Below are 9,283 nucleotides of genomic sequence, written 5' to 3'. Positions count from 1 at the left end.
CTTCCGCGGGAGCATTTTTCAAAGTCCGAAGCGCGTTAACAAAAATCCTTTTGAACATGTCTGTGCTCCTAATCAAAATTCCAAAAGTCATCAGCTCTTGTTTGCCGACTCCACTTTGGGCACCCAGTTAAAGTTAACTGCTATCCTCCACGGATCCCTCCATGGCTCCCCTCGATCCCCCAGTTGCAGCTTAATGACTGCCGGCCAGGAATTCTTAAGCTGACTTTTGGTCCACTCGGCCAGCGAAACACAACAAAAAAGACGGCAGAAATGGATTTCTTTAATTTATAATTTATTGATGTTAGCGATTCCCCGGTGTCCCTGTCTGTCTGTGCTGGTGAATTCCCCACAATTGCTCATTAGGTGCCGGGCATTAATCATCCAGGAGTGACCCAGAGAGACGGCCACTAGGTCATCCGCTGGGGAGGGAAAGTAAACAATTTAACGCCCTCGAGGCGAAGGCCCCGAAAACTTGCTAATTATCAACACATTTGATGGGATGCGAGATGGTTTGTACTGAAAAGGAAAGCGGGTATTTTAAAGTTCCTAAAGGGCGAAGCGAGGATTTATTTAAATACTGGAAAAAACATAACAACCATTTAATGAAACATTGGTTACGAAAATCTGATATTATAAACAATTTATTATATTTATCCCTCAAGTTGGCGGTACTTAGCAACCCTTTTGAAATGATTACAAGCTTGAGCTATTATTTTAATTGCCATCGCTTAAACCTATAATTAAGAAACAACAAATAAATTAATACAATTAGGGTATTTTTAAAAAATGAATGACTTCAAAAATTATGTTTAAAATCTAACTTTTTTTAATCTTTTTTATTTTATAAATTAAATTGTTAAATATGTCCATGTATAATCAATTTCTTAAGTTCTTTTTGGTATACTTGCCAAAAATTAATTATTAAAGCCCAGTTTTCCTCTTTTATGGGCTTTTAATTTTAAAATTTAATCGCATTGATGTTCCTATCTAATTTTTTTGACTGTAGATACAAAAGGGATAAGTAAGCAGCAGAAATCCAATTTCGTTGCACATAAGACTGCGCCACGCCCCCTCAACGCCCAAAGAAACTACCGAAGTAAGTGCTGAACCACCTTGCAGTTCCCCTTTCTTCTCTTCCACTCCTCTCCACTTTTCACCCTATTCACTTCCAATCCCTTTAGGTTCTTCTTCCATTCTTTGCTTCCTTCCAGTGCGTAGCTGTAACGCAAAGGAAAAAGTGATTAATTTTTGATATTGTTGAAGAGATTGCCTATAAGGTGGGGAGTATAAATGGGAGCAAAAGAGAGAGACATAAGTGGGAGAATGGGATAAGGGGATAAGGACAGGGGAAGAACGACTGCAGGTGCCACTGGAACGAGTTAGAGACCCAAGACCGAAACAGGATACTCCTATGCCTCGGGTTCGAGTCCTCTCTGTCCCACATCTGTTCTTGATTCCTCTCTTTTTCTTCGCGTCTCGCTTCTGTCTGCCAGCTATCAATCAGCTTTTGACATTTTTAACTGGAATTTCATGAAAATTTATTCGATTTTAAATTAAAAACTAAGAATGAAAAGAGTGAAACGAAATAGGAGGTATGGCAGAGGACAATAACCAAGGGCAGAGCACTCCTTGATCCTTTATTAGCCCACGAAGGCGCCGAAAAATACAAGCAATTTGTGGAATTTACATAAAAATTTCTGCCTTAACGAGTTTTACGTTTTGTTTATTAGGTGTTCCCGCTCAAATCCCCCGAAACACACTCACAAAACAAATAAAGAATCTTGAATGGCAATTTAATGAACTCAAAATCCATGAAATGAACGTCAAGTATTGGCCATCAAAATTCATTTGCACTCGAGAGCGTCTGTCAGGGAAGAGGCCGAAATCCCAAAAGCCCAGAATACGATCCCAAACTGGATCTCTGTCCGTTTTAAGCCGCTTAAAACATCAGATGATTGCGGCTGATTAATCAGAGGCAAGCATTTAAGCCTCTAGATATGGCGGAGGATAGCGGGGAGGGCCGGACTACACTGCGTTTATTTGGGCCATAAAAGTGTCATTTATCAATTCGAATAAAAACGAATCTGTTTCTGGGTCCGCCACACGCAGTAGGTAAGCGTTCTGTCTCCTTTTACTCCACTCTCTATTCACTTTTAATAGATTTCGCTTGATTGGCCGCCGCTTTCTTTATGTTGTGACATCAATCAACAGATACTCAACTCAATTCATAGCTCTTTTCTTCTATTTCCACCCAAAATGCAGTTTCGATTTTGGTTTTTACGTCTAAATCGCGCATTCTCAATTTGGGTTTATTACCCATCTGATTTCCACTGATTGGGCTCGAATTTCGGCTGTCCCCCACATCAGTTCTTTGTGAACTTTATTTCTAATTGGAATTCGTTTGCGAGAGGTGGGAAACGCCAATCTAACCGCAATGCCATTAGTCCAGGACCTCTCTTCCCTTTTCTCACCCACCCAGCACGCACAATATCAAACTGGACACACACAGCACAGCTCTTGTCTGGTTTCATCCTGGCATCGAACTTCTGTCAATATTTACATTAATTCTCGGCGCTACAAGCACGCCTCGAATCCCCTCGATTCGGGGCTCACCAACAGCTGTCCGCTCAGTAATGGACACAGGACTACAACTAACCAGAGTCCCCACCCTCTGCACCCCCTACACAACTGCACTGAGAAAATTGTTTGTGACAAAAAGTACAAAGTATAAATGTGTTAAGCCTTAAAATCCGATCAAAAACGATGACAAAAATTTGAAAATAATAAATAAGAAGTTTAGCCAACTAGAGGTCAACTGTCACCGACAATATGCATCTAGAACCAGTTGAGAATTATACCTAATAATGCTTATATTTAGCCTTGCCTATGTTACAAAAATATACCATATTCCGATTTTTATGCGTAAATGCCTAAAAACCATAAAATTTGTTTAGTCTTTGATCGTACGAGCCAATCAATGCTTTTCTTTCTATGGCAAAAAGTATATATTTGTTGAATCTATAGTATAGCGCCATCAGTTTAAAAATTTAAATGATTACCATATTCAGTTTTATGTTGTTTTATAAACTGAAAAGATTGGAATTAAAAATTAAAATCTCGCAGCTTCAGCAACTTTTAATGGTATTTGGAGGTGTACATTTCAACATAAACTTTACCATATAAAAACTTTTTTCTTTTAGGAAGTTCTTTATTTTCCCCCCAGTGTACCCTTTCCCGTCTCCTTTTCGCTTAACTCCTGCTGCCTGCGGTGGTTAGATGACTTTTATTCGTAAACTGAAACAGAAACTAAACCGAAACCAGGAAAAGTTGTTGAGCAGCCGAAAGTAGGAAAAGCGTTTTTGCTGCGGTCTTCTAAAAGGGGCGGGGGGAAAATTCAGACGGAGCCGGGTAGTAGATTTGAGCAAATTTTCTGCCTTGTTGTGGTCAGTCACCCCTAACTGAACACCCGTTAACGTTTTTGGAGCATATTCCTCGTTCGACTTGGTTTTTGTTAATTTATTTCAATTAGCAGAAGAATGTGACGCAAACTGTTTCCGATGGGGCAGCTGCAGCTGAAAAAGCAGCAAGAGCAGCAGCACGACTGACACATGTCATACATACACAGCCGCACAAAAACCCACCCCCTTTGCCACCCCTTAACCTCCCATTCAACCGCATTAAGCATACGCCACCGGACAAAAGGCCACTTTGACAGAGGCTTTTTTTGCGCTTTTCCAGCTGCTTGATTTTATGGCGCGTGACAATTGTACTGGGTTTTATTTTCAAATACCCCCTCTTTCTTCTCGAATTTATTGTTCTGCAATTGCATTTAAATTTGCCAGCGAATTTCGTTTAATTAACGTCAACTGGACAACGATGCCCCCAACTTGTGCTTGTGCCCCATGCCAACTGTTGTTATTTTGCAATGAGGCATGAAGCCACGCCCTGAACTTAGTCGAAAATCCCCATACAGTTTCGATGATTTGCAAGCTAAACATATCCCAACTTTCATCCACATGACTCGCTAAACTATGGCCAACAATTTTCGGTTGTAATCGAAACATTTTGAACTGGTCGACGAAGAGTTTCATGCATAGTTGCATAAAATATTTCGCAAAAACATGTGGAGCATCGTGTACTCTGGTAGTTTGAAGAAGTTTATGCAGATGAAAGTATCCGGAGTCCTTTGTCTTCCTGTCCAAATATTGGGAACCCGAAAAGCGTATCCCCCCCGCATTCAGTCACTTTTCAAATGGCGGTTAGATCAAAACAACGACATTGCGAAAATTTATGAGCTACACAATACAAAAGAGCAAAGCACACATGTGGCAGACACGAGACGAAATCGGATGGAATAAGTTGAGACGAAGGACGGACAGCAGCGATGAGAACCCCGCTGGATCGTTGAATAAAAATATGGGTATGAAAACGGAACGAAACGAATGGAAATATTTCATTTTATGCTCATAATAATGACACCAACTTCGGGGGCTGGGACCCGAGCCAAAAATGTTATAAAATGGTTGATTATGTGAGCGATTCAGACTTCTGTCTAAAATGTGTGAAGTTTATGAACTACCAGGCAGCATTGTAAACAAACAAAACACACGAACAAGGGGACAGACATATGGAGTTGTTTCAAGTGTCCGCCTCATAAAAAAGACATCAATTTCGAGTTTGTTTGGGAATAATAATCCAAGAAGCGGCAAAACGAGATCTACGCGAAACTCATTAACAAAGTGATCCAACAAAACATTGTAATTATCAGACCGCCTTCCCAGAGAAGAGATGGTTCAAAGGCAATCTTCAGATCGGACCAAAACGGAGGAAAGAACGGGGCAAAAGAACGTGGTTCTCTATATAGCTCGAGGCTATTTTCAGCAGCATTCCGTAATTAAACACTTGAAATGGACTTGGCCGTGGCCCAAGTGGAAGCTCAATAGGATCCGCAATTGGGATCTGTTTTTTATACCCATTAAATTAACTGAAGATGTTAGGATACTCGTAACAATGCCGAAACACTGTAGAAAAAGATTATTTATAAAGGGATTTAATGTATAGTTAGTTTAAGTTTAATCGAGTTTAGAAAAGTAGAAAACAGCACAGAGAAAACTCGCAAATGTGTTAGGTGCAAAAAAAGGCTTGTTGAGTTTCCAAATCTGGTTAAAAACAAGAAACCAATCTATCATACTAACATTCCATCCATTCCATTCAAACAAGTGAGACAAACTTGAAGCTTTGGTTTATGTCCCAAAACCTTTTATGTTTCTCTGTGGTCGAAAACCATATTTATCCCGAGTGTATGACACCACCTCCATTGGCTCACCGCCAAATTTGGGGTATAGGGTATAGCATCGACAAGACTTTCCCATTTGGCAGTCTTTTTCGTTATTTTCGCACATGTTTGCATTATGGTTCATAATTATAGGCGCTGTTCGTGTGCCAGTGGTGGAAGGAGTGTGTGTTTGAATGTCAGAAGTTATGGCTTCCGAAGTGGGCGTGTGCCAAAGCCCCTCGGATTCTGTGGGAGAACGTACGAAAATGAGTTGGCAATAATCGCCGCTGGCCACACCAACGCGAACGCCCACGGGGCGAAGAACTCTTCACCTCTTCAGAACGAGATGGAAGCCGGGAGATAGTCGGCCCATCTACCCCCGACTCGAATTAAACAATTTTAAGTACCCTGGCGGCCTTTGTTTTTGTGATTTCCAGTGAAACATGAAAACGGCAAATGAACTACGACTGGCCGGGAATGACTAACTACACAGGGCCACTTCAGATGGGCCAAAAGCCGCTGATAAGACGAACAAGAGGCTCAGAGGAAAACAAAAATCAAAACACGAGAGTGTTAAAGACCCACAGTGGGTACTTTTAATAGAGCACACTGTTCGGTAAGGTGTCTATTATTACACTATTGTGAATATTTGAGAATTATTTATAAAATTGTTTAGCTTTAGTTTTATAATTTTTATTAAGAAAACAATTATGTATTTTAAATATTTATTTTTTAGCCAAGCAAAAACAAATTAGAATTAATTGATCAATAGTCCGTACTATAATTGTTGCGTACTCGACGTTATTTAAGGCAATGCCTAGTGCCCATATAGTTAAAATTTTAATAAAATACAAATGGTAGGGTCGAAATGTAGAGATCTTAAAAAATTAATCCCTTACAGAACATTTTTACTGTACCTGAAAGAATTCAGACGGAGAATTGAATCCGCTTCTTCCTTTCCTTTTCCCCGTCACCTTTTATTAGATTCTTCTTCCACTTACTTTGCCACTCGAAGTGATGTAAATTTTGACAGAGCAAACAATTGAAATGAGACAAAAAGACAACGCAAACCTGGCGCTGAAAGGTGTACCCTCTCACTCCCGCAATCTATACCCCTCTCTCTCACTCCCCATATGGTCGTCTCTTTCTGTTGGGCGTGTTTCAAGTGCGTGCCAGAGGAACAAGAGGCAAGGCCTGATTAATTTGAACTGATAAGGCCGTCATTTGCTTTTGTTGCTGCCCCGTTTGATGATGTGTAGGCTGAAGAAACGTTGCGCAGGCGCAAAACATTTTCCAGGTCATACGACGGACAACAGAGCATTCCCTTTATCTTTATCGCATTTTGAGTGAAACATGAGCAATGATGTTACCATTGTTGTTGTTTACCGCCGGCCACGTTCGAAAACAATTACCCCACAAAGCAAACCAACAAGGAATGAGAAGGTAGATAGGGCGATAAGCATCGAGAAAAGGTTTTAACGCATCGTCAACAACGCCACCAGCAACAGCAACCTCAACGCCCAGCGGCGACTTTTGACAACTGGCAAGCGGCAACATCGGTCCGCTTGTCCGCAGTCCGTTGCGAATTCGGCGTAAGCTTGTTGACGGAATCTGGCAGGGATCGGTGATTCGGTGATCGGGAGTGAAGACTATGGATGGAGATCCCTCCACCGATGTGCCCTAATAAAGTTGTTCGCCCATATTCCTTTTGCTTCTGCTGTTCCTGCTTGCAACTTCAGCTGGCCGTTAAGTATCATCGGCAAACTCTAATAGCTTGCAGCTGTGCTCTACGACTATCTGTATACCATCTGAGATCGCGAAAGAAATCCATATGCCCGGTGAAAAAACCCCTGGAAGAGAGCCGCCCCACTATACATAATTTAGCCAAGTTGGGGCCATAAACTGCAACGGCAGCTTTAAATTATGAGCGGGTTGGCAGCAGCAACTGCAGTTCATTTCGCTGCCTCACATTTCCAATTATAGACAGGGAAGCATATTTCACTCGGTGTCGTGGGTATGAAAAGTAGGAGATACCCTGGAGCACTCCAGAAACTCCAACGTTAATAGCAGAGATAGTGTTATTCGATAACATCACAATAAGGAGAGCTGTTACTTTAACAGCGGCCTTCTCTTCGCTTCTCACTGTTGTATGTCGATATATGATAATGTGATATCATTGTTGAGGTTAGGAATTGATTGTTAAGGGAATTATGGATTGCAGAACAGAACAGAAAATTGAGAATGAGTTAATTCAATGGAAACTGTATTTTAACCCTCAGAAAGTTAGTACATTTTTTATACCCTTGCTTGAAACTTTCCAAAAGTTGTCTTTCTATTGCAGGTAGTATATAAGTTGGAACGAACCGGATCGGGCGACTGTATCGTATGGCTGCCATATAACTGAACGATCGGAAATGCCATAACTTTCATGTTTTTATAGTTGGGACTTACTATGGGTTTTATATTTGGCCAATCAAACCGACCTACCAAATTTCATATTGGTGATCAGAAATTTCATAACTTTGGTAATTGTAAAGTGGTTTATTTAACTGTAATCACTTGTTATAAGTTATGGTTTGTTATGGTTTCTTTTTCGCTTTTATAAAATCCGCGCCATGTGCGTATAGATTTCTTAACATGATTATAATTTGACATACAAATAAACCAGATGTTGGCCAAACAAAATTGTTTCTGCCCGAATATTCCATAAATTTATTCTCTAATTTTTTATGAAAGCGAAAAGAAACCATATGGTTAATTTTTATGTAAAATTTTAATGAAATTGGCCTGATAACAAGTAACAGTAAAATAAAATAAAAATATTTCAAAGGCACGAATTTTACAGATTCTGCGCGCTTGGCTGAGCAAAAGTCTTTTAAAATATCATTTTTTACAAAAATATGGTTTGCCCCAGGTTTATGTTAAAAATGCCTGTTTTAAGAGGTGGGCAAACGAATATTTTATTCTTACTTGTTAGGAGATGGGCAAACATGGTCATATTTGCAGGCAATTATGTTCAAAAAAATTGGAAAAAGTCAACTTTTATGTTTTCAAAAAAGTTTGAAAATTTTCAAAGATTCCGTATTTTTAAAACTAAAGGTGGGCAAAAAAAAAAGTGGGCAAAGATGGGTCAATGATTAAGCTATTCCAATTTCTAAAATTCGATTTCAGTCGACCAAACTTCTTTGAGCTTTTTTGTAATTACTGCAAGGGTAATTTATCTTGTTCAGGATAAATTATATTAAGTCCCTAAAACTTCTGTGGTAGTTTCGATTATAATAAAACCGAAACTTGTTTAAAGAATATTATATTGTTTCTGATCATCATTTCCATTACCTTTCTAGCCCCATATACCCAATTATTACAGGGTATCTGCAACTCTGGCACTCTCCACCGCCTGGCAGTTGATCTAGTCTGCTGCTCGTTTCACCTGTTGCTGATGCCGAGCTGCTGTGCCTGTGATGGTGCTGGAATAGCAAACCCCATTCCGCATCCACGCCCCGATCGCTGGCATGCACAACATAAATTCAGGGGCTGGCACACTTGGGTGTTGCGCTGGGTTCCAAACCCGAACTCCAGCCGCCAGCTCCATCTCTCCGGGAGCTCCTGCTGCTGCACTAATTTATAGTTTGCGGACTAGCTGAGTGACTGACAGGCAGGCAGAAAGACTGGCAGGCCAGGAGGACGCTGCGACAGACGGACAAATTATTTGCTTGCCTTCGCGGCCAAAAAAGGTTGCTACCGGTTCGATGGAGGCTCGCAGAGATTCAGAGCCGAGGTGGATACTAAGGCATTTCGCTGGCAGCCAAAACTGAATGCAAAGCCCGAGGTTGACAGGGCTGGCTTGACGATAAGCATCACTGCGATACACTGGGCACGCAGTGAGGCCTGCGCATCTACGAGATACTTTGTGTTCCTTATCGCCGATCAGCTTGTTTCGGACGTTTTCTCGTGTAATTTGCGCCTCGTCGCCTGCTCTGCATACAAATGAGCGGACGAAATTCCCTT

This window comes from Drosophila rhopaloa, unplaced genomic scaffold, assembly GCF_018152115.1.
Source record: "Drosophila rhopaloa isolate 14029-0021.01 unplaced genomic scaffold, ASM1815211v1 contig_150, whole genome shotgun sequence".
Lineage (NCBI taxonomy): Eukaryota > Metazoa > Arthropoda > Insecta > Diptera > Drosophilidae > Drosophila > Drosophila rhopaloa.
Note: the sequence above shows the minus strand (reverse complement) of the source record.